General features: G+C 39.2%; 1 long non-coding RNA gene across 1 annotated transcript; it reads left to right on the top strand.

Moving 5' to 3' along the window:
- Positions 1 to 24,197: 24,197 nt before the first annotated feature.
- LOC125692232 (uncharacterized) lies at positions 24,198 to 26,723 on the top strand. Its single transcript, XR_007376529.1, has 3 exons — positions 24,198 to 24,232; positions 25,585 to 25,720; positions 25,864 to 26,723. It is a non-coding gene; the product is annotated as an uncharacterized LOC125692232 (long non-coding RNA).
- Positions 26,724 to 27,127: the final 404 nt, after the last annotated feature.

A 27,127-nucleotide genomic window follows, 5' to 3' on the forward strand; every position in this document is an offset into this window, starting at 1 on the left:
TTTTATGCTGTGCATGTGTCAGCTCTCATTGCATCGCTCTGCTGAATATGGAGGCACTCCAGCACCATCATTTCACATGTTGCTGTTCATACTGTTGTGGTTAGGCCAGCGGAGTCTCACCCTTGATGCCAGGAGAATTTTGTTACAGGTTTCCTTGGTGCTTAAGTGCTCTCCCATACCTTACATGGACTTTCTGGTTAGACTTTTGCTCTCTGAACTTGCATTCATTGCTGTTTGCATACCCATGGCACCAGGTACTTGTTAACCAAAGCCACCAGCTTGGCAGAAAGGTATGAGGACGACAGAGGTGCAGCAGCCCCTCTTCCAGTAGATACCACAGAGCAAGAGACAATCAGAGAAATGACAACACAGGAACATAACACTGAAGTTAGGCAAGTGAAGGTGGAATGAGCTGTATTGGAAAGAAATGTGAGCAGTGAAATTCAAATATTTAGGTACTTTAGAAAAACTTCTTTGAAGATCTAAGCAATCATGGGAGATAACAATTTAATAGCCCTGAAGACTCATAACCTGTAAATATGCACAGCAGGCAAAATTATCCCTACCTTTATTCTGCCCTGCAAACCTGTGAGTAGGATTATGCAGTAATATTTATGGGACCACAGAACTGTTAAGGAAAAGACCTGTAAGACCATCAAATCCAACTGTAAATCCACCCCCACCATGCCCACTAACCATGGCCCTCATTGCCACATCTCCATGTTTTTTTAGTACCTCTAGGGAGGACACCTCCTTGGGCAACCTGTTCCATTGAATTACCTCTCTTTCTGAGAAGAAATTTTTCCTAATGCCCACAACAGACATCTGTACCTGAGCTGGGGTCACAGGGCTCTCCTTACTGTCTATGAGGCATTTCTGAAGCACAGATCATCTGAGCAGTTTGGGATATTTGTTCTCATGTTTCAACAACACATAGCTGGTAATGTTATTGTTAGGAATATTTTAATTAATATTGCTTATAATAGTAGATTCTGCTGGCTTCTGGAGAAGAGGTCTACAAAAAGCATTTGTCAGTGTGATATCTTACATTACCAAATACATTGGAGTTCAGTCTGGAAAACATCCCTCACATTTCAGGATCTCACTGTGGACCAAATCCAAAGCATGATTTCTGGGATCTAAGCACCAAAATGCACTTCTCTAGAAATTAAACAGTAATTACATGTTGGGATTTTGGACTCTGTTCAGATACCAGCTTTTATGATGCTACTTACCCTAAAGCAAGCGATAATGATTTTATGTAAATTATCCTCCTACCAGCTGGTAAACAATGCAATATGAAAGCACACGATATCATGCTTTTCCTGATCCTGACTGATCCCTGTTTGAGGCCCTATTAACACAGACAACATTTTGTTTTCCCACAGGAGCTGCTTGGAGGACAATTAGTTAAATCCACTGCTCTAATCGTGTGGATTTGTTTTGGAGCAAGGCAGTCTCATAATACAAAATGCCTATTTCAGTTTGAACAAGCAGATTTATTAAACCTTTTACGTGCACACTGTGTAGCTTCCATACACAAAATTAAAATCCATCTGGAGTCAGGAGAAAATACATGCAAACTAAATACTACAAGAGCAATAATATTACTAGCTCTCAAGTCGAGCTTGCAGTCAGTGCAGTATTTTATTGTTATTCATAAGAAAACAAAATAATAATAATACTTTCTGGTCCTGGCTGGGTCCTGATATGCTTCCATAGCAAAGGCAATCTTTTTCTAACAACTCCAGTGCATGCTTTGCTTTTCATGGTGGGCAATGTTAACACCATGTGAGGTTATGCAAAATGGGGGCTGAGGAATCAGGGCTGATCTTACAGCCAAGTCAACACTGGGCTGAGGCCTCCTGGCATCTCCAGTAGTGCTGATGGCCATTTCCCAACTCACTTCTACCACTCCACCATTTTGCCCTTCATAAGTACTTACAGAATGTGTTACCCTGAGACAGAAGAATAATAAAATGTCCATGTAATTATATTCCCGGATGACTTCATTTAGCCTGATTAATTACACAGGTGTAGTATCTAATCCCCAAATTTAGAACAGTGGCTGTGTTCTAATTATATCCTCTGATAGCTTAATTCTCCTTTTATAGCTCAGCTAAAAATAGTTTGTCACATTTTTTCATTACTCTCCTTCCAAAGGGAAAATTGGCTCTTATTGTTAGATTCCATAGACAATCCTAATTGCTCCAGCAAGGCTCCTGAGCCCTGCTGGGAGAATCTATTCCACCAGGCAAGGTACCACTCAGCAATTCAGGGGCAGATTTGTCCAATCCTTCCACTGCACACAGGAAAGATGCTCCTGGGAAGAAGAGATCTGAACATCAATGAACACTTGGTTGTTTCTGGTTGTTTCTGTTTCCCTCTTGGAGATGGTGAAATGATGTTCTCAGCCTAAGTGACCTGACCTGGATCACAGAATCAGTGTTGAGAATAGAAAACTATCTGGTGTCTGATTATTATCTTCACCTCCTACATGAGAAAACTGAGGCAGAGCTGGATGAAGGCACGAGTAGCCATATTTTATCATCTACTTTCTGATCTGTTCTTCATCCACAATCTTCAAGGCGTTTCATCTTCATAAATACAATTCTCTTTCATAAACATACTTCTCCAGTACTACACCACTACAACAGAATAGTATATACAGGGATAGACTTAGTAACCTCTGTATAAAGGCTTCTGATATACTCTAGATAAAGAAGACATCCTAAATATGCTACGTAACACCACAACTAGGGACATAACTACAACTGTACTGAATGTTGGGGAAGAATAATCATACCCAGAGGGGTTAAACTGCTGTCAGGAGTTAATCAGTAAAAGCCACATTGAATGTCTTCGGTGGGAGATCAGACTCAAAAGCAAAGCTAGGGCATTTGCAAACAGCAAACACCATTTATAGAGATTACATTTTAGCTGTATGGCCATTATCTTAACACAGTCCAGCAAGAAAGAAGTCGATTCAACCAGGCACAACTGAAAACTGCAGAATCATCAGGTCTGGGCTGTGCTGAGTTGCTCTGCTGAAAAAACTGTGCCTCAATGGGCTCTGCTTACCACACTGCTTGCCCTTCCAGTGTCAGAGACTATTCCTCCTACTGTTTTCTCTTGGGATCTGGCTGAAAAAAATCTCCAAGATCGCTTTGAGAAATTGAGTGCTACCTGCAAGACAGATCTTAAAAAGCCTCAGTGCTTCTGAAAATTTAAAAAAAAAAACCACCATGTGTTTCCAGTGTGGCTGCGGGGAGATTCCTGGAGACTGACTGTATTAACATCACCATGTAATGGTTTCCATGGGGCATTTTGATCCTAGGTATACCTTCTTTGCAGCACGTTGGTAGCACTGCAGACCTGACTCACTGTATGTTCATTGTACTATTCATTTTCTAGAAGTCAGGCGTGAAATGCAGATGGAGACTTGCCCCCGAAGTCTGCTGAGGAACAAGTTACAAAAACGTTTAGTTGAGTCCATTATTATCATCTTAATACTGCTCTGGGGAAAGGATAGTTAAAGAAGATGAGACAAGAAAGAATAGAAATTCAGTTCAGTGTCTTTATTCCCCTCATAATGTGTCATGTACCATTCCCCTTGTTATTTACTTGAATATATAATCAACTTACCGTGTTAGTGGCTAATTGCTTTATTTCAGTTCTGCTTTATTCTGTCTCATTAGGCCTATTTACGGTTCTCATCTTTTTTTTGTAATAAATAAAAAGAAAGATAATAATAACATCACAAACATCTTCAATGCTTTCTGTCAGACTCCTTCTGCAATAAAACTGCTGCATCCACATTTCATTTCACATCTCACATTTGTTTCCTGCAGCACTGTCTGTGCTCTGTTGATGTCTGTGTTCTGTTCTGATGCAAATGACAATGTGTGATTTAGAAACAGCAGAACTGAGAAATAAGTGAAAAACAAAATACCTGGCTGAAGGTGGATATGGACTTGATACCCATTGAAGATACAGCCTGAAATTCTCATTCCCTTAACCAATAGGAGTCCTGCAGTGACCTCCAGAGGGTCAAGATTTAAGGTACAACTAATGAACATATTCCGAGTTCAAAATTACAAGCTATGAGGATAAAAAAAAAAATTATGAATGAAAGAATTCCTGCATGTGACTGCAAACTGATGGTCAAATCCTCAGCTGGTTTATACTCACCCATTTCTACCTTTCATGGGGATTTCCTTCCCAAGATTGATATTGTACCATCACATTCAGCACCCCATCCCCAAATCCAGTGATCCATGATTCAAAGTATCAAAGTGTTCAAATTACAGCATCTCTACTGTTTTTCCACGTCTTTTCAGGCTCAGGATTTTACACTTAGCATCAGTTGGCATTAGGAAACATCATCTTATTTGGGCAACCTCGTTCTCCTCAACTGCCAGCTGCTTTGAGCTAAACAATCAATGCTGTCCTTCTCAACTTTTCCTTTCCAATTAATTAATTTAAATTGACCATTAAGTCAGCAGAGTTTTTGATTGATATTTTCATTAACAGCCCTCTCATGCAGACCTGTCCAACACCTAAGAAATGTATGATAATGTCCAATCTGCATGAAGGGGTCTGAGCATCTCCCTTCACCTCTCAGAGCTAGTGAGTTATTACTCGAATTGTGCTTGCTGTTTCATTGAGTGTAATTTGAATACAGATTAGCTGCCCCAGTGTTCCAGAGCTTTGGCATTATCATTACTGGGGACAGTAATTTGACTGATGAACACACGGGTTATCACAAGGTCATCACCTTCACAGTATTGGAATGGTCCATCGTCCCAATTTTGGAGGGAAGGAGGCTAAAGCTTTCAATAGCAAAATTAAGTCCTGTAAATTAACTTGTCCGATAACTTATTGAATAAATCCTTTACTAATTAAAGAACCAATAGGCCTTTTTGTTCTCAGATCTTCAAAGGCTTTATTAAAATCAATGAAGTAATATCAATTTAACAGGTTTGGGTTGTTTTTCTGTTGTTTTTTTTTTTTTTTTTTTTTTTTTTTTTGTAACAAGAATTAAGATCTAATTAGACACAAATGTTCTGTATATGCAAAATGATTTGAAATGTTAAATGGCAACAGGAAAAATACTAGATTTACTCTGTAAAAGCAATTATGTCAGCCATGCCTTCTGAAAAGACATGTTCCTTCTGCATTAGCAGTCAGAAAACGAAAAAGTAATTGAAAAATTACTTTAAAAATACAAAAAAAAAAAAAAAAAAAAAGAGAGAGAGATCTGTCATAATGAGACAACGTTACTTTCTGTCATTTTCTCCACTGTAAAAAGAGCATTGAAAAATGTGCAAGAAAAAAAGAAAAGCGTACAAGCGTCAGTGGGACAAACATACTGATTTATACTGATTTGCTACTCTTTCTTCTAAAAAACTTTCAGCTGAATGAGATTTTTGTTTACAAACAAAATGAATGTGAGGGCCTCAAAGCAGTCGCAGCTGATCTCCATCCAAACCATCCCCTGGAACAGTTGGTATCATTTGTTAAGCAGTACTTTAGATATATAAAACAGTTTAATGGAAAAGATATAGCTACGTGAACATGGCATTGCAGTGTTCAGTTTCAGGAAGTCTGGCTCTAGATAAATGTTCTGTGCATAGCAACTCTCATTAAAAAGTTTTTGCATTTTTTTAAGGGCAAAGTTGAATTTAAGGTTTTTGGACAAAATCAGGAAAATAAAGTTTTTTAAGTTGTTAAAAAAAAGTGAAAATGTCATTTCAGTATTTTTGGAGAAATGTGTTCTTTTAAAGCTAAAGTGAAACACTATGAAGTTAACTTTTTGGGTATGATAACAAAAATGAAGCGGACAGAAATGTTACAGATCCGTGATGATAATGGATGATGTCATTCAGAAATCTAAGAGTAAGCACAAATCTTTCAAGGAATTCCTTTACAATGATGAAAACAGGAATATTCTTTTGATGGAGGTCATACCTGAACATGGCAATATTTTAGTGAGAACATGACAACGTAAATGAAAACATGCAAAAATAAAGTATACTGATTCTATTTGCTAAAGCAAACACACAGAAAATTAATTTCCTGTGTGACCTTTAATATGATTACAACATGTACAGTGAGAAGAAAATCAACATTTTAAAATTATTTTTGCACTAAGAATGTGAAATCTCGTTAGTACCATAAGTATAGTATTTATTGATTGATAGAGGATGAGCAATTGTTAGGAAAAGGGAAGTAAAATTGAGAAAGGTCACCTAAATACATAGCTTTCAAAACACATAACACGATTTGTTTTTGGAAGTCTAGTAGTAGCATTTTGTATTTTCAGAAATTATCAAATTGAAAACCTTTTGATGCTCAAAAAATTTCAAAGATGTCCTTGTACAAAAATCTCCAAAAATTGTTAATTTTCTCACAATATTTCAAAATTCAAGGCATTCCCAGCATTTTTTTTTTTTCCAGGATAAAATGCTTTTACTGAAAACTTGATATGCATAAACATATTTGGAACCCTGTGTATTTCCATCTACACAGTCTATGAGTTGTACCATACGTCATACAGTGCACATGTGTTTACACAGGTCTAAAATAAGGTGCTAGGAAAGGTGCTGCTTTCTGTGGCAACATATAAGTTTGAGGAATCCGGCTCTGGAATCTCATTTGAGATTGTATGAGCAATTAATCCTTAGGAAGTAAAAGATATGGAGGAGAGAAATGAAGAAAGAAATGCCTCTGCCTCTGATTAAGGCTTAGACGGGGAGTGTCCTGGTGTCAGTGGCAGAGGGATTTGAAAGTGGATTCCTGATAAAAAAGACTTCATTGATATTGCTCTGAGAATGCTAACTCTAAGGACAGAACCATGTATTAGCTCCACTACATTTCCAGCAGAATTCATTGATGTTTTTGTCACATCTCACTTTTAAAGCGATCCTAAATGTATCCCAATTAATCTTTCACACCACTTCATCTTGCATTCTCACTATGTAGTATTTTTGACCTTCACAGCAGTTTGCCAGCATTAACTAATTAATTCTCACAATATCCCTCTGAGGAAAGTGAGTAAGCCCCATTATCCCTCTTCTAAACCAAGCCAAAGAAGTCTTGTGAAACAGCTCTGCCTGAGGCCATCATGTTTTCTTGTTTTTGTTGGTCTCCTAGCACCAAGGCAGAGTAATTAGATCTTGACTTTGCCTGGCTTCTAGTCTTGGGTTTGGATCTCTATCACACCTTTGTTGACATTAGCAAGCTACTGTAGCCTAGAAGGTAAAGAGCTAAAATTCATTAACATCTTCCATGCCAGTCTTACAGTATTCATTTTTAAAGGAATATCAATTCCTATTTCCAGCCACAGAAGAAGACAGTGAGGAAGATCTAAAAAATATTTTCTTTGAGGATGAATTGAGACTATGTAAATCAATTAGTCATCAAAACAATTTGACACTTGGAAAATTGAATCTTCAATTAGATGTTATCTTCTCAATATCCTTTATATCCTCGCTGGAGAGAGATAACACCTTTGTTATCTTTCTGAGAATCCACCTGCCCTACTTTAGCAGAAATGATCAACTGATAGTTATAAAAACCTTGATGTTTGTCCTTGGTTGAAAGAGTCCCACAGAGACATGAACACATTAGCAGCCATGGGACGAAACATTAGTTACTACAGCCTCAATTGTAGGATTTTACAGCCTGGTTAAAGTGAGCGATTCCAACCTTTCTCAGCACTTGTGATTTAAAGATATCCTTACCCTGGAAGCTGTGTCTGAACCCTGTTACTGGCAGGAAGGGGACAAAATTGAGGAAGGTTTTCTTTGTTTAAGAGCTTTCCCAGTACCTTGTATTCACTCCTTCTCTCATCTAGAGAAGGTAAGTTCTATGTATGTAGAGAAAAATGTAGCTGCTGCACCCACTGAGTTCTGGCTTTTTTTTTTTAAATCATTAGGGACATGGCTACTCTATGGGCTGAGGAGGTGTGGACAAGAACAACGGAAGGGGAGGATTGCAGGCCTCATCTCTGTTCGCATGCTGGAGCCCAGACCTGCCTTCTAGGGTATGTTTGAGGCCTCATCAGAGAAGAAATACACTACTGTGAATTAATGGGTAGGCATTTTTCCCCTACTTATACTGTGTGCACTTCTAAACACCACATTATCTAGATTAAAAAAAGGAGCAATGTCAAATTAACCTCCAGACCTGCCTGTTCACTAATCCACAGTGCAGCTGCTACTCCTCATTTGTAGCTATTGAAGCTCCTTGTGTCATTTCTTGGCATTTTTCATCTATTCAAAAGTTGCTGAGTACATAAAGCCCACATTGGTGCCGTTCCTAAAGATAAAATGCACTTATTTACTCCAGCTGCTGATTTGACCCTCACATTCTTGGTTTAGATCCTGCTCCATGTGTTCCCTGTAGAAGAATGTTTTGGAGCTTTTTTTGCTTCTTAGAAACCCACTTGGTTCAGGCTCTGAAACATGAAGAACAACCTGTAAGATCAGAAGATCCTTGACTCTGGCAGTGACCTCCTCATTCACTTTGAGAGGGAAACAACCAGCTCTCACGTTGAACATGATCTCTGTAAGAAGCTGTTATTTGAGGAGAAAATGAAGAATTGTCCTTGATACCAATTACTCCAGCAAACTATCAGTGTATCTGGGATAACTTCAAGGCCTACCACGTATGTGGACAAGTGCATGAAAAAATTTTGGTCCTAGCCTAAAGAATTTACCTGTGTGAGTCAATACAGAGGTCGCCTAGGGTGCAGAGAGTCCTGGTATAAAGGAAAGGAGTTCAAATATTCACTGCAATAATAAAACTAGATAACAGAAAAAAATGTTCCTCTATGTCACACTAGAAGTCAGATTTGCTCTAATCACAATCTTACTCAAGTCAGCTTGCTTTTTTTGTGGTGCAAAGGACAATTGTTCATTTTATATTAAATTTAGATTTCAGCTGTGGAGCAGTGATGTAGAGTATAATCTCTGAAAACTCAGTTGCATTTAAAAACAAAGATTATGGTTTCTTTAACCTTCAGAAACTATATTCTATTATAAAGCCATGTTAGTTACCTGCTGTAAATATACTAAAAATCAACACCAGATAAATACAAGATGCATCAAAAGATTTAAGGCACCTGTTGTGTATTTAGAAGAATTATATCTTGTTTATGGTACAGTATAAAATGCACAACTGATTTATATAACAGCTAGTCTATTGCAGGGGAAATCTCATTTCAATCATAAATGGCAGAAGTTGATTTAAGAATTCATTCTTTAATGGGTCTGCAATGTTCAAATTTAAACTCATTCAATTCATCAACAAAATATTCAATATGGGGCACAGGAAACTCATTTAGGCAAACAGCGACTTTTAATATAAATTTTCCAGGAGATTTCTTCATTGATTCAGCAGTTTAGTGCAAAATGATTTGTGCGATACATTCTCAAGGATCAATGCAGGCCAAGTCAATGGCTAATATAAAACAATCATCCCACCGACTACAGAGAACGTGTCAATGAACTTTGACTTCACACTGAACTGCTCTGTGGAAAGCAGAAGGAAGTCTGATCAAAATTAATCATGACTTCTCTCCCTTATCTTTACCCATTCTCCATTATGATTGTATATTTGTATTGCAACATAACTTGGAAACCTCATTCAGGACCAGAGCCCTATAGCACTAGGTTCTGCAGAAACACATGATGATATCACCCTCGCCCTTAAAAATTGATCTCAGTCTCCTCATTTCTCATAGTGTGTACCACCGTCTCATGGAAATGTGTGAATTACAAGAGTCCGAGCTGCTAGGGAATGAACCCAGAACTTCTACGAGACTTGTGAGACTCAAATCTCCTCTGGACAAGGCAAAAATATGGGGATTCTAATATAGCAGTGACCTCAGCGAGGTGCATATTCATTCTTTGTGTAGTTAGGAGTCTCTCCTTGAGGGGTCTTGGAGGTCATTTTGCAGTACCAAATGCCTAAGAACATGTACAGGCAATGGAAGCAGGGAAAGCTGGCCTGGGGAGAATACAGGGATGCCATCTGGATGTGGCATTGAAAGTCAAGGCACTGATGGAACTAAACTTGGTCATGGATGTGGAAAAAATAAAATAAAATAAAACAACAACAACAACAACAAACACAAGAAGGAATTTTATAAGTACATTGGTCAGAAGAGGCAAAGGAGAAAGAGAGAAATGAATAGCTGGGAAACTGCAGGTCAGTGAGCCTCACATCTGAGCCTAGGAAGATCATGGAGCAGATCATTCTGGAAGAGGTGTTAAGGCACATGTGAGACAAGTGATTGACCTGAGACACCCAGCATGGCTTCACCAAAGGCAGCTTGCATCCAACCAATCTGATGGCCTTCTAAAATGGTGTGATAGCATCAGTGGACAAAGGAAGGGCAACTGATGTCAACTACTGAGACTTGTGCAAGGACTTTGATGTGGTCCTCCCCCACATCCTTATCTCTAAATTGGAGAAACATGGATTTGAAGGCTGGACTATTCAGTAGATAAAGAAGGTGGAGGCTGGTCATGAGTGGTGCTCCTCAGGGGTCTGTCCTGAGACCAGTGCTTTTCAAGATCTTTACCAATAACATAGTGGGATCAAGCATACCCTCAGCAAGTTTGCTGATGACACCAAGATGAGCGGTGCAGTTGACACAATAGAAGGAGGGGATGCCATTCAGAGGGACCTGGACAGGCTTGGAAAGTGGGCCCATGCAAACGTAATGAGGTTCAACAAGGCCAAGTGCAAGGTTCTCAGCCCTGCAGGAAAGGACATGGAGGCCCTGGTGAATGCAAAGCTGGACATGAGCCAGCAGTGTGTGATTGCAGCCCACAAGACCAACTGTTCCCTGGGCTGCATTAAAAGAGGGGTGTCCAGCAGGGCAAGGAAGGTGACTGTCTCCTTCTGCTCTGTGCTTGTGAGACCCCAGCTGGAGTATTGCATCTCCTTCAGGCACTGTTAGATTTAGTAATTGCAGTAAGCTCTTTTAGTCACCTCTGTAAGGCACATCACAAAACTTGTCTAATGTCTTCTGCTACATACCCAGGTTAACTACATACCACACAGCTTTCCCAAAACACAGCTGGAATAAACCAACACTATTAGCTGCAGAAATTTTCAGTTTTTGACTGTCCCTGCCTGGGCCAATGACAGGGAACTCATCTGATTCAAAGTCTGAAAGATCCTTCTAAGATCACGCAGTACGTTTACAAATTTATAAAGACTTTCCCATCGTAATGTTTCGGAAAGTTTGCTCTGTAAATCACATCAGCAAGAATCTCAAGCCAAAGCTTTCACTCAATTTTAACTAGAATTAGGTACATTGGACTTTAGCACAAGTTGTCTGGAATTTGCAGTCTTTACAGTGAATTCAATGGAGTTTTATGATATTTTCTTACCCAGGGAATGTTTCTTATTAGGTTTTTTTTTGTGTTTTTTTGTTTTGTTTTGTTTTGTTTTGTTTTGTTTTTGGAGTTGCTGAAATTGCATACCTCTGAAAATCAGCCTCTATTATCCATTAAAAGACAACAGAGCTTTGTCAGACATAGAATTTTGGAGCTTCATGACCACTGAAAGAATCCCATTTGTCTGATAAAAAGGAGCTCAGTTTTGTAATAAGTAAATTACTTTATTCGACACTGCTGCTAGAAGTTTGCAAAATCTTTTCTGTTTCAGTGATCAAGAATAATCAAGGAAGTTAAATCGCAGAATTTATTATCAAGCTGCTAATCCTTGGAGTTTCATTTTGTTTTTGCTGTGTTTCAGGGAAAATGACACCAAAACTGTTAACTTAGTTTTCCCATATTTCCCTACTCAGGCTGCAAATGCTAGTATGAAATGTTTACATGCAAACCTTACTGCAATGAAAATGAAAGAATATATTGATTTAATTTCCAAATTATTAATCATCTTCACAGCTGAACAAAAATATTGTATTGCTCAGCTCAAGCGAATCCTAACATCTTTGCCTCTGGCTATGAGTCCAAGAACTGATGAAGGACAGAATGGTAATATATGTACTGTATGTGTCTGTGGAAGATCAGCATTCTTAGAGAATAAACTTACAAGCTGAGCATAAAAAAAAAAATAAGAAGAAGAAATTGTATGAAGATGAATGAAAAATCACAGAGGAACAAAGTAAGTAAAGGATGATCTGCCTTCAAGAAAAAAAATTCCATGCAAACTCACTAAGGGATTGAAACAGAAATAGCACAGGATATAGCAATACAACAAATAATGGCCCCATTAGAGATAGCACCTCGGGAAATTTGACTTTTTAAAGTATTTTTCCAGTGTGTTGGTCTTCTTGAAGAAACAGACATTGATAACCAAAGGGAATGGATGGCCAGACTGCAGAAGAGGATATCAGTTAGAGGACTGTGCAAACGATATGGAGTGTTGGGTTCTTATAGTAGAACTAGAAATATAAGATGCATGCGAGCAGCATGCCAGATCAGCTTGCTAGATTTCGGAAGACTCCAAAGTATTATAATGATAGAAGCTGCAGTATGTACAACTCAAGGGAGAATCTGTCAGCTGCAAGTGCTCAGATCCCACAGAATCACTGAGTTACCTGCTTTTCAGGGAACTAAATCATTTGTATAATGTCAAAAATTAATAGCACAAAAGAAAAACATACATATGAATGGCAATGCTGTTAAAGCAATCTGATCTTTTTCATATATATTTTTTTTTATTATAAGGCCAATTAAAAAACACACAAACAAACAACACTAAAAACTTACTCAATAATTTCAAAACTTGACTTGAATTTGACCTCAGACTTGACTAAGAATGAACTGATAAATACTTACACCTATTCAGTTTCAGCAAAGTCACCAGATGGTGTTTGCTTTTTTTTCTGAACATTTTTTCAACCTGACCTTTAGCACCAGATTTTTGGGTCAGATCTTGATTGGAGATATGGCTGCAATGCCAATCAGAATTTGGGTATTATAGAATGGCTTGGGTTGGAAAGGACCTCAAGATCACCCAGTTCCACTGCAGGCAGAGTTGTCGACCACTAAATCAGGCACTAGATCAGGCTGCCCAGGGCCCCATCCAACTTGGCCTTTAACAGTTCCAGGGATTGGAATCCCAGCTTCTCTGGGCAACCTGTGCCAGGGCCTCACAGCATCATGGTAATCGCTACCCAGGACAAGAAATATATTGAACTCCTTCAACGTGAAATGGAGCAAGTATCAACATTTTGTAATGAGGTGCTAACAATAATTTAAGATTATCTGCTACAAAATTGTCTAACCCCAAGAGGCAGTTACCACACTGTCCTCAAGAGTTTGGCAATGGCATAGCCTCAGTTCCTTTGTATTTACCCATTTCTTCTGCCTGTCAGAGACCAGTTGTCTAATCTTATCTTCTGCCTTCTTAGTAAGCCTATTGCTGTAGGATTGAGACAGAATTACAAACTGATGGACAGGTTTACAAACTGACCAGTCTTCCTCATGGCAAAGGGATAACGGTGCATGGCCATACTCCTAGGCAGCTCTGTAGCTATGCCAGGGACTTGCCACTCTGCTTTAGCAGAGGATTTGGGGGCTTTTTATTTTCCCATGATAGAATATGACTGTTTCTGTTCTTTCTGCAGACTTAGGCCTCCACCACCACTCTAACCTCATCCCTGGAGGTGTTCAAGAAACATGTAGATTAGGCACTGAGGGACATGGTTAGTGAGCATGGTGGGGATGGCTGGGCTAGAGAATCTTAGTGGTCTTTTCCAACTTGAATGATTCTTTTTTTGATTCTACCATTGTGATGTTTTTTTTTTTTCTGTATTACATAAGGACATTACATAAGGACATATTACATACATGTCCTATTACATAAGGACATAGTCCTTATTTTCTAATCAGTTAAAAGATAAAGAGTAATGGCTTTTGAAATACACATAGTAGACAGAAATCTCTTGGCCAGGTCTTTGATGGACATCCATATATTCAACAGACATTAACATGTGGGTAGAGCATGTAGACTCTGAGAGGACATCCCAATTCTATTTAAATTCCTGTCCTTTGAAAACCTATCTCCAAAATGATTCTCACCCAAGAGCAAAGATCTGGTCACCAGTGGAGATTCAAGTTGGATATTAGAAAAAATTTCTTCCCTGAAAGAGTGGCCAGGTGCTGGAATGGGCTGCCCAGGGGGGTGATTGAATCACCATTCCTGGAGGTGTTCAAGAAATGTTTAGATGTTGTACAGAGGTACATGGTATAGTGGGGAAATATTGGTGGACAGTTGGACTGGATGATCTTGGGGGTCTCTTCCAACTGTGTGGGAACAGCCTGGCTATAAAGCATTTACAGTTTAAATAGAGGGATCAGGATATTATACCTTCAAAGATGAAGATCTGAAAGTTAATGATCCAGATTTCTCATAGCAACAGACTAAATTTTTTGTTTTGTTTTGTTTTGTTTTGTTTTGTTTTTTGTTTTAGTTTTAGTTTGTTCTACTGTAACATTTTGTTTTTATGATCTCTGGAGAAAAGGAAGTCAACAGCACTTTTTCAGGTCCTGCATACAAACAAATATATTAGGAAACTTATTTTTTTCCCACCAGAAAATAGCAGTGCAATGAAAATTTTGAAAGGAAAAATTCAGTTGTGTTGGGGATTGTTTCCTAGTTGCAAGGTTGAATTCTGTGGCAACTTGAAGGGCAAGCAGCTACTCCAGTGTGCTTCATAGAGAGGCATCCAACTAGGTTGATGTTTCCACAAACATGCATATAGGCTAAAGACAAATTTTGTTGGCAATTCAGATTTCCAGCTCCACTGATTATCATATTCCATCCATTAATTTCAACAGCATGGAAAAAGGTACAAATGTTGCAAACTGTGCACCTATGTACACAGAAGAAATGTGTCCTTTAAAATTCAGTCACCTGTGGGGAAAGAAGCAGCAGTAATTCAACAGCTGAAAAACAAATGTACGTCAATATAGCACAAAAAATGAATAATCCCATTCTCTGCAAACTGGCTTGCCCCTTGCACTGTGTGGATATGAGAAGCAATTGGAATCTCACCTAAACCAGCACGTTGTACCAGTACTCTCTTATCTAGTGAGCTCCGTGTCCTCTAACTGCAATTCTTTAATGAACAGGAGATGAAATTCACAGTGAAGTCACAGGAACTGGAAGGTGGAACAACATTTAACTGTGTTCTTGTATGACATCCCTGTTATTACCAAAAGGGGAACAGTAAAATCAAACGAGAAATTGAAGAGGATAGAGGCAGGAGAGGGAATAGTCCACAACAAACTGTGAATCTTTACTTTTCCTCTTTAAATGAATGAAACCATAAACTTTAATAGCGTTGGTGAATGTGCCTTATCATTGACTGAGAATCAGATTTGGTATTGATTTGATTTTTGGAATATTACTCAATCAAGCACACTTAACTGCAGAAATTTAGTATTTTTATATCTTAAAAAAATCAGTGCAAGCAAATCTGCCAAGCCTCCCCTCTGGCTACAAGTCTAACAACTGTTGAAGGACAAAAGATAATATATGTGAATACCATTGCCATGCTTCACTGGGTTAAAACAAACGGCCCCCATTTGACCTTTAAATTGAAGGGTTTCCCTTTGTATCACTAGAGGCAAAATGCATGGACATGAGTACAACAACTAAAAGGGGACTTGCATAGCTGAGTTGTATTTGATTTGTGAGATTTTTTATTCATTTTTAAGGGGATATTTTTTCATTTCCTTTGGAGTGGGGTAAACCCAAAAGTCAAATTGATTAAGAGAAATGGAATCTGAATCTGTCCTGGGTTACGTTAACTGATGGTTGGTTGGTCACCCTGGGGGAAATGATATGTGTGCAGCTGGAATGATGAATTGGGTTTGTTTAAGTCATCATTACATTATACTTTTTTATGGACCTTAGTATTTATAACACTTAAAGTTGATTGAGTAATGTGGGTTGCCTTGGCATCCCCGCTGGTCAGCAAGGGTGACGGGCCTTGACAGCAAACATGAAGATATTACTGCTCCAAGACTGGTCCAGGATGTCGGGGTAATCTTAAGCAATCTGCTGCTTGCTCTTGTGTGTAATGCACTGTTGAAAACTTTCCCTGTAAGTGCATTTGGGCGCATACGTATAAGCTTCTGTATATGTATTCGGTGAAAAGATCACCCTACTCAGAAGTAATACAAGAAAGCAGATGCTTTAACTGAATTAATTTTTTACTTTGAAGCAAAATCTGAGCTTAAAAATAACATCCTTATCAATTGGAAACATAGTTAGTTGTTAATATATGTAATAAATTCATTCCTTCAGGTTAGTTTCCCTGTTTCAACTAAACAGCATTCAGCTTTGCGTAACCATCAGGAGAAAATATATGGCTCAGGAGCAAAATGTGTTTACCCACCTCTCCTTGATGGGAACAACGAAAGACTCATTGTCTTTAAGCCACACTCCAAAAATAATCAACTCCAGACAACTGGAGCTGTGCAAGCATCCAAAAAGTGAAGTTAGGGTAAAACTCTCAGCTAAGAGAGATGGACACTGCTCCAATATAAACATGTATTCATTTGTACCATGTTTGAAAACAATATGTTACAGCAATGTACATTGCTACTTATGATTATTATCAACATCAGCATTTTACTACAAATAACAGAACACGTTGAATATTTAAACCAAAAGGCAAATCCTAAAATTGTTTACAGATCTGGATTTGACTGAATAGTGTCGGTAGCATGAAAAAAGTCTCAATTTATCTATATGTGTACAATTAGTATTGCCCCTCCAGCATGTGTGCTTCTGCAGGCAGACACACGTGAGTACATACAGACAGATGTGTCTGCATGTACAAACCTTAACATGAAAAAGCTCAGAGTTTGAAGGCTGGTAAATGCCACAGCTAAGACACCCTGATCTTTAGCACACCATGACAAAGTTTTCAGTAATAGCTGAATTTTTCCAGCAGCTCTGCCTCATTCAACAGAAAAGGAGCAGTGAGAAAGTAGTCAGTATTGTTTTTATTGTCTGTCGGTGACTCTGTGATGAGTTTACTGCACTTTATCCTCATCTCGTCTTTAAGAAAGAATTACAACCTTGCTTGCCCACACGTAGAGTTGTTTGGAAATATGAGACCTGAAATTCTTCTTCCCATTGCAGAGGAAGTTAAAATGGAATTTACCTGGAACATAAAGTAGCAGAAAATCTCTTCTCACCTAGTTTTCCATGCATGTTTCCAATCTGCACATGCCTGAGACAAGATCCAGTTTGAGGTTTTCTGTTACCCTTGCACCTACCTTCCTGGCCATATGTTCCCTACTCCTGCTCCCACCTGCCTCATCTTAAATGAGAAAAAGGTCATCAGATGAGCTCCTAGAGATATCAGCGCAGCCTAGAAGGCTGCCTTCTAGGGAGGACTGCATTAATACTCATAGTTTCATCTTTGTTAATATTTGCTTTTTCAACCTTACTATCTTTTTAGTACTCAATTGTATCATGCAAATTTAAATGCTTTTCTTTCAAAGCAGGAGTTGCATCACAAGGAATCTTTATGTCACAAAAATGCCCACAGTCAGATGAGGGTTTCAGGCCTCAAGCATAATCCTAGTTGCTTGTAGTTACTATGGTAAAGGAGAGACATCTGTGAAACTCTGGTCATGCTGAAGCAGGAACCAATCTTCCCCTCATTCAAACACAAAATGCCTTCAATGACAAAACAGCAGTCATTTTCCCTTTTTCAGAAAGTCTCCTTTCCCCATTCCTGTGAATTTGCTACTGACACATTAATCCTCCAGCCTAGGAAAGAAAGTGCTCCATGCTACTCACCACTCTCCTCATTCTATTCTCCTCACTGATTACTCATCTTTTTCCACCCCTCAGCTTCTTGCTTTGGCTTTGCATCATCTGCCTCCTTGCTGTAATCCCAGAATTTTTTTCCCCAACCAAACACGTTTTCCTTCACCAACTTTTCTTACAGACTGGCTATTACAAGCTACCCTCTCCAGCTCCTTCACAAATCAAATGATGGGTCCTTCCTTTGCCCCACTGCAGAGAGAAAACCTCATACAAGCTTCTTCCATCAAGACTGGAAGAAATTGCTAGGGATGTTCTGCTCCTTTTGCAATTTCAGAGAGGACTATGCCTAACACAGAGGAAATCACTGACTGCCCTTTTCTAGGAGGTTTCTTCTGGCTTACAGATGTGCATATAGTGTAGCCATATTTCAGAAGATGCAGAGCTGCAGAACAACTGCTTCTTAATATACTTTAAGTCATGATGAAGATACATCTCCCCACTAAACTATTAAGAAGGGAAATTTTCTTACATGAACACAGTGTATTTTTCTATTATTTTACACTCATCAGCACTTTGACTACTGTTCTAAAATATGCAGCCAGGAGAGATGCCTAGCATGAAAATTTTCAATTGGACCAGTTCACATTAAAAAAAAGAAAAAATAGTAAGTAATATAAAGTAAGGTCTTGTCATAAGAACTTCCAGGGAATTCTAGAGAAATCTTAGAGAAATGGCACTTACCAGTGTTATTTGGTATTTGTATTTGTGTATTTGCCTGTGGTTGCACACACTACAGATATACCAGTAGAGACCCAGAGCTTTTGCTAGTTCCTGACCTAAAACAAAGACCAGATGTGGAAGTCAAAACTTATTGTTCTGTTCTGAGAGGGCACACATTTGACTCATTATGGGTCAAATGGTGCTTTTATTTACACCCACATCAATTCTAAGGAGCTATGCTAATTATAGGAGAGGTTGCCATACCTGAGTATCATTTATTTAGCAATAATAAAAAAGCATATGTGCTGCTACCCAATGGATTGCCACAAAAAAATTCCTTTCTTGGAGGTATAGTGTAAGTGTGACAAGGAAATGTTCACTGATACATCTTTTACTAATGGGTCCTACAATAAAAACAAGAGAGAGTAAAGTTAATGATATTTTTCAATGGGCAGCACTTGTGCAGAGACCCTTCTGTTTTTTCCCACCTCACTAATGGTAAAAAGTAATTAAAAAAGAAAGCCAACAAAACAACAAAACCACAGATACTCACGATCACTTCTTCCTTTGCTTTTCATTGGATCTGAACAGCAAAAAGAAGCTAAGTTGGCAATAAAAGATGAGTGAAACTGCATTAATGGTATGCTACAAATACCACCAGCAAAATTCAGGAGGAGCTGGCTAACGCATACATCCTTTTTTGCGTTTTTTGTAGGCTTCATTAATTGTCATCTGCTGTGTGGAACACCAGTCTAATTGAAATTTCTCACTAATCAAGTGCATCCTTCTATTGAAGGTGTATGACAGTTGTGTTCTGTGCAAAGTGCTACCTAATGAGAAATTCAAGTAAACACTTTAATTACTTTAAAAGCCTATTAAGGCAGATTTTTAAGTGCAGTGTGTGGCCATTTGCATTGTCACCCAATTTGTACACAGGCAGAACTACACACACATATTCGGCGTGCAGATGCAAATTCAGTGCTTAACGAACCAGGTCCTGAAAATGATTCTTAACTGACTGGCCAGCTCACGGATCAATAATAAGGCCCAGGAAGCCCTTCAATCCTGTATTGTCATTTCAAATCCAAGCTATAAGTGCTCATCTACAAGGGCTGTAATTTATTGCTTTATTAAAATTTTGTGGGAGTGATAAATCTACCATCTGAACACAGAGGGTCAGATGCTGATGCCCTGTTTGACTTTTCTCCTGCGCTCACTGTGATGCCTTGCTGGGCTATGCCATACCCTTGGTTACCCTGATGTTGCAGCTATGTCTGGAGATGAGTATATTCTCCACCCCCTCAGTGGACCGACAGAACTGCTCCTGGCAGCACTTCTGTTAAAGTTTTTGATGTGCCCCATCCCTGGAGGTGCTCAAGGTCAGGTCGGGTGGGCACTGGGCAGCCTGATCTGGTGGGAGGACCCCAGCCCATGGCAGGGGGTTGGAAGTGGGTGATCTTTAAGGTCCTTTCCAGCTTAAGACATTCCATGATGCTATAATACAAGATCCTTCCTCAGAAGCAAGGCAGTTTCAAACAGTTGTAATCATAGAATCATATAATAACCTGAGTTGGAAGGGACATATAAGGATCATTGAGTCCAACTCCTAGAGTCCATGAAGTCCAAATCCCAGATAGGAGCTGCAAATATCAAAAAATTCCCCCTAGCTTCCCTAATGCTGCTTTGGTCATGGGATATATAACAGAAGAGTGAAAGAACATGGGAAAAGCTCAGCAAGGAGCCAGATCCAAGGATCCCACCTACTGGTTTCTTTTTAATTTGGTTTCTGAAGAAGGTTACATGGAAATAGTTCTAGCAGGGGTTATTTGATCTTCACTTAGAGTTTACTTGTCTTGCTGAGGAAGCAGAACAAGGATGAAGTCCTACTGAGACCACCTAGGAATAGTTGGGCTTGGGCAAAAAGCTTAAACTGCCTCAGGTCTATGTTCTGTTGTATTTTGTTTGTTTGTTTTTAATTGATAATCATAAATGCTAAAAATAAGGGAAATCTGAGTTCAGAGAGAACATCTTAATTACAGTGAGGGAAATTCCTTCAGAATGGCACTGAACCAATATTATGTTTCATTTTTCTGCATAGGCAGGAGAGTTAAGGCTCAATACACCACCCTAAGAGCAAGTGAATACCCTTAGTCCTTGCTGATGTTTGTAAGAAGGACGAGCATGTGGTATCCCCTAGGATATGCTCAACATCTCTCACTTTTTCACCCTACAGAAGTAAGACCAAGAAAATCAAGGTCACTCTGTTCAAGACCTCTAAGAGGGTTTGAAATTATCCAGTGTCTGGAAAACGCCTTTCTACATTAAAGTTATTGACATTATCTTGGTTTTTCTTGTTTGTTTGTTTCATTTTCTTTATTTACTGATGATGGAAAGAGCTGTATTGCTTGTCTTCTGTCTGTCAGAAGTTCTTTTTGTTTCTGCCCTGCTAGATAATAACCTCCTCAATGCAGTCTGTAGTACATCCTTAATACTGCTGTAAAACTGAAGTGTGGAAAAAGTACTAACAATAAGAATTTCCAAAATTCATTGTAAATAACACTTGCATGTATTCCTGCACCACCACAGTCCAAAAATTTTGCCTACAAGACACCATCTGTACACACAGACTTTTTGCCAAGAGGCAGCACAGGTCTGGGAAGAGGATTTTTCCCTAAAACTGCCTGCTAATAAGCTGTCTTACTTCCCAAGTAATGGGAAAATCAAAGACAAATTGTCTTTGGCTTTTGAAATTAAAATGAACTATTTAAAACCTGTTCCAAAGCATTTGAAAGACTTCATGAAGCAAATATGTTTTGCTGCATTTTGTTCAAACTATCAAACTCCTGCTCCTCTTTAGCAAAGCTATTTTCATTGTCAGATTGCAAAATGCAAACAGCTTTCTCTTTTCCTTGCTGTGGGCCTATTCTGCCAGCACTCTTCAGTATGAATGGATAAATTCATTCCTCCACAGTGAAGTTCACCCACAGGCTGAGTAACAGATAATTGCCAACATACAAGTAAGCTCTATCCTGAACTTCTGAATTAACTGATTTGTACGGTATGCGGAGAGACAAACATTGCTGTCATTACAATTTCAGTGGAATTCTTGCATTGTTTTATCTTCTAAGCATTAGTCTCTACAGCTATCTTTCCATGAACACATACAGATGACAGTAAAAATTAAAAGGTGCCAATAGCCTTAGAAGATTATGGCTTCTAGATAGATAAAGATAAAGGAACCCAATACTAAAGCAGCTGTTTCATTACATGATATTACTTAGTTGCATGCATTGCTTGAACAACTAAGATTTTGAAAGCTTCAAGCAAGACATTATCTGTAATTCCATAATGAAAACAGAGGCAAGAATAAAAATGTTAACTCCAGGTTTTGCACCACATGCTGGAAATTTCAACATGGGTCAACAAGCAGGACTCCTTAATCTCACAGGACAACCCTACTTGCTGAGTAGCTCTAAAAATTCTGACTGCTGCTACTGTTCATCTTGAAGACAGTACAATCCTGATCACCAATGTGATTTATATAGAATTGAGGTCTTAACCTGAGTACCTGTCTAACTTCTGTAGACCACACTTTTGAATGTATAAATATTCGGAGCAGAATACACCATAAACCTCTTCAGCAAGGGCAGTCCCATCATTAGCTTGTCAAGATTAACAGCCAGATTTGCAAAGACGTTTAATAGTCAGTGAGCAAAAGATACTTTTCTCAAGAGGTTCTGGGTGATCAATTTGCCTTAAATCATTGCATTGGTGGAAAGGTTCATGGGTGAGGTAGAAAAGGTATAAATGTTGAAAAATACTTAGACTTCTAAAGGTGCCATGGGTGCCTCCCCAAACACTTATGTGCAGGAATTAGGCACACAGACACAACTGAAACAAACTGAAAGTTTGATGGCTAAATCAGCTCAAGCCCCAGGGAAAGCACTTGCACCTCTCCTTTCATTTCTGCATTTAGAGATCTTTAATGGGAGCAGAAGGAGCTTGGCAGTCATCATTTGTTTTTTAAACAAATTTTAATTCATAGGAAAAAAAACTTATTACTTTTTGTTTATCTGCTTTTTTCACTCCTGGTAAGAAACTTGCATTTTAAAATTTCAGTGAAGTTGGTTTAAGATGATGGTTAGGCAGGTTTGTTTGGATCCTGTCTGAGAAGCTGGCATTGTTATTTAGTTAGTCCTAGTGCTGCTCAGTGAAATTAATAACTTGAAACATTACACTGAGGACAATGCAGAAAGAAAATAGAAAACATCATCTACCATTGCTTATGTATAAGAAACTTCATTTTTAAATGTGCTTTTTCTACTGAAGCTCTTGTTTTCTTAGGAAATCAACAACAATAAAATTTTTTATTTAATTCTAGCAAACAATTATGAATGCATTGCCAATGATGCATGTGTCACTTGCTCCACTGCAATATCTGCCTGTAGGCATTCTGAGTGAACAAGCCAGGAAGGTGTAATTGTGTAACACTATTTCAGTTTTTACGAATGATGAGAAAAACAATCAGAGCAAAAAACAGAGATCTACAAAAGTCCTTAGAATTGACTCTAAATGAAATTCTGTTTAGGTCCACATACTTCTATTGGTAGTGCATACGAGAATACGATAAGATAATGATAATAATGTCAATTCTCTCTTTCTTAGGCAGGGAATAAGATTACATAGACTTTGTTACTACAGAGGCCTATCACTGCTGCAAAAGCCTGCACTGTGAATGAAATGGTATTTGCCTGTTTATGTGAAGAATGATGAAACTTTAAATGAATCATTGACCTTTCTTGAATGACATGTGACCTGTAAGATATCTGAGCTGTATATCAAGAGCAGTTCTTGAAAATTGCTGTCTGCTGACCGAAAATAAACAATAAGATATCAAATATGGTTTGAAAAAAATTGACTTGGTTTAACACTGGGGGGAAAAAAATGAATTATTTTGACTCACCAGTCAAAACACATCAATTCATTTCAAATCATTCTTCATCTAGAAACTGGAAGGGCTACTTCTTGGCTTTAAAGCTGCTGATGTCTGAGCAATTGCTACTTACCAGAATGCATGCTTTATTTAAACAATAACCAGCAGTAATAAAGAAACTGTAAATGCAGGGATTGTTGGGATGAGATGGATTCTACAAAAAGAGTGAGAACCTTTGTTCTTAACATAGGGATATCTTGTTTGAGTTGAAAGGTCAGCCAAGAAGGTCGAATCACTGAATGGGTCCTTTGGGCCTTACTCCTACTCTAAATTTGGCTACTAAAGAAGAGTAACCGATGAACAAAGTGCAAAAAGTCTAAGCAATTTTTTGTGTGTGTGTGTGAGTGTGTGTGTGTGTGTGTGTGCCAGATGGCACAAAGGGCGTACAGACACACTTCCTTGCTGTGAGTTAGCTTCTTCCAGTTAGAAGATAATCTTCCTTCCCCCCGCTTCTGCAGGACACCAGGTGCTGACCACAGATGGCCAATTCTGAGCTAGTACCAGAGCAGATGTGTGTACGGGAACTACTGAATCATAGCCTAAACCTGTGATTGATCACCTGAGGCTAGCAATAAGTCAGCCATGGGAACACAGGTGAAGGCAATTTAGCTGTGCTGCCGGAAGGGGTGGAGCATGGCTGCACCTCTCCTAGACCCATTTAAGAGCTGACTGCCAGAGGGGAAGGCTCTCTTCTGGAGATCCCCTTTTCTGGAGTTTCATAGTGAGCCCAGGATATGGGTAAGCATCCTATCAGCAAGTGTAGAGTCTTGTATCTGAGAGGAATAATTGCATGCACCAGTACGGGTTGGGGGATGACCTGCTGGAGGGGAGCTCTGCAGAGAGGGACCTGGGTATCCTGGTGGGCAACAGGCCATGAGCCAGCAGTGTGCCCTTGTGGCCAAGAGGGCCAATGGCATCCTGGGGTGCATTTTTTTAATGCATGCCACCAGGTCGAGGGAGGTGATCCTCCCCCTCTACTCTGCCCTGGTAAGGCCTCATCTGGAGCGCTGCATCCAGTTCTGGGCTCCCCAGTACAAAAAAGAATCAGGGATCTCTTGGAAACAGTCCAGTGGAGGGCCACGAAGATGGTGAAGGGCCTGGAGCATCTCTCCTATGAAGAAAGGCTGGGTGAACTGGGTCTGTTCAGCCTCGAGAAAAGAAGACTGAGAGGGGATCTGATCCAGGTCTATAAATATCTAAGGTGGGGGGGGCAGAATGGCGAGGCCGGACTCTTTTCAGTGGTGAGTGGAGACAGGACAAGGGGAATTGGCCGGAAACTGCAGCATAGGAAGTTCTGCACAAACATGCGCAAGAACTTCTTTACAGTGAGGTGACGGAGCACTGGAACAGGCTGCCCAGGGAGGTGGTGGAGTCTCCTTCTCTGGAGATGTTCAAGACCTGCCTGGATGCCGACCTGTGCGACCTGGTGTAGGGAACCTGCTTTGGCAGGGGGGGTTGGACTCAATGATCTCTGGAGGTCCCTTCCAACCCCTACAATTCTGTGATAATAACTGCATAGCCAGACTCTCTGGTATTTTTCATAACTATGATGTCTGTACATTCATTGATTATACAATGTGTTTTCAGGGTTATGTAAAAAGTGGTGGCCTTGTAGATTTTGTCCATGCTGCGCTTTCAACTGTTTCTGAAAGTGCGCTAGTTGTCTTTCACTATAGACAACATAACTGGGTTACATGATTTAAATGTGGACTGGACAAATCAGGTATTATTCACAACAACTTTTGACTCTTCACTTAGATAACTTTGTTACAAGAGGAGAAAGATAAGCTTCTCTGAGAATGATCCAGAGCAAGAAGCAAGTTAAATTGCTTTGACTCTACATGTGGAGAGATCCTAGAAAGAGTTTTGGAAGGATCACTAATTAAGGCAGGTGCTATTCTCCAATGTTGATGCAGCTGAATTGATCCCTAACAAAACTCAGTCCTGCAGTGTTTGCCTAAGAAAGTTGAATAGTTGAAGGAATTAGGCTCCTCTTAGTTGGAAACTAGAGAGAAAGCAATTCCCACATTGCTACAACAATGTGTTTACTCAACTTTTTATAACTAACTTTTTATTTGTCTCCTCCTGAGGTAAACAAGGGACCTGCAAACAGAAAAGTAAATGCAAGAACAAGAAGGAAGAGAAGTGGAACACAAGAGACTGGCTGAGAGAGCATGGCTCTTCTGAGATGCATCCTTGAAAGAAAAGAGCAGTAAGGAAAATGAAGTAAGCAGTGGGCGAGGGTGACCTAGGCAGATGGGTATTTCAAAGGCCTATTGCCCAAATATCGATCCTAACTAGAGCTGACAATTTGCATTATCCCCTAAGAATAGGTTCCTGACTTTATGTTATTTTACTTCATGTGCTAGAATAAAAACACCCATGGGCCTTCTCTGCTGGGAAGTCAGCAAAGATCAGTCCACTTCCATGTGCATTTTAATACCTGTCAGCTGACTCGCAGCACCAAATAAAATGCAAGCATTCAGCGATGACAGATGGATTTGTTGCCCCGGAGGATTTGGGATCCATAAACCAACAAATGGATTCACTCATCTATAGAAGTTGTTTTTTCATCTGTGACAGCTATAATACAGATAACATTATTCATTCAAGGTAAAATCCAGATCAACATTAAAGGCCATGCACAAATCCTGTCACACAGTTTACAGAGAAGTCTTAAAAAGCGTTGAACATAGAGCTTAATTATCTCTGAAGCGGTAGGTAGAGCAGCAAGCTGGACCTCGGCCTCAGCTGACCACCTTTAGGTAATCTATGTTAACACTAGCATAAATTCAAAAAAGACAGGTTTCCTCTGAAAAGGCACCAAAAAAGATTAGCTAGTTAACCAAATTCATGCGTGTTGTTTTAATACTGGAGTAGTGGAATCCTCTCATGGTCCCACATTTCAATTAGATTGCTCAAGGTTGCAGACTAACCAGGAGAAAATTCCCGTGGCCACCTGGTAAATAGCTGGAATAATGCAACCCAAATGCAACTGGGAAGAACGGTTGTTTTCAGCTGAATTTGGCTAAAAATTTGCCTCGCAATTAGGCTGAAAGGAAATTTACAGAAAGAAAATCCCCTGATGACTCTTTGCTCTTATTTTTATATATATGACAGAAGAGAAGACTGTGCAAAACAAATGTGAATTCCTACTGCTCTTTCAAATATGTTTCTGAATCTTAGGCTTTATTACACTATCTGGTTGAAGAAGAACACCTTGGCCAGCTGAGTGAAGGTATAATAATAAAGCTATTTATACTCTTAAATGCAGTAATTTCTTCTTTAATACAGCAGCTATAAGAACTGTTGTATGATGTGTAGGAAGTCAGGTGGTTCATGCCCAAAGGAAAGTAGGGACGTAGAGCTAGAAGAGCTCTTTCACTCATAACTATAACAAAGCCCCTGTGCATACACAGTATGCAATCTGGTAAACTTTCTGAACTCCTTAAAAGTAATTGAGTTTGGTTTGTACTTCTCCAAGAGATAAGCTATGCTAGGTCTTCACTGCCCTGAAATACCATCTGCCTGATGCAGTAATCATCTTTGTTCTAATAAATTTTTTTACTTCACCCTTGATAGGATGTGACGTTTGAACGTGCTAGAACGACTGCAATGAAAATAATAAACAGC

The sequence above is a fragment of the Lagopus muta genome, chromosome 4 (assembly GCF_023343835.1).
Source record: "Lagopus muta isolate bLagMut1 chromosome 4, bLagMut1 primary, whole genome shotgun sequence".
NCBI lineage: Eukaryota > Metazoa > Chordata > Aves > Galliformes > Phasianidae > Lagopus > Lagopus muta.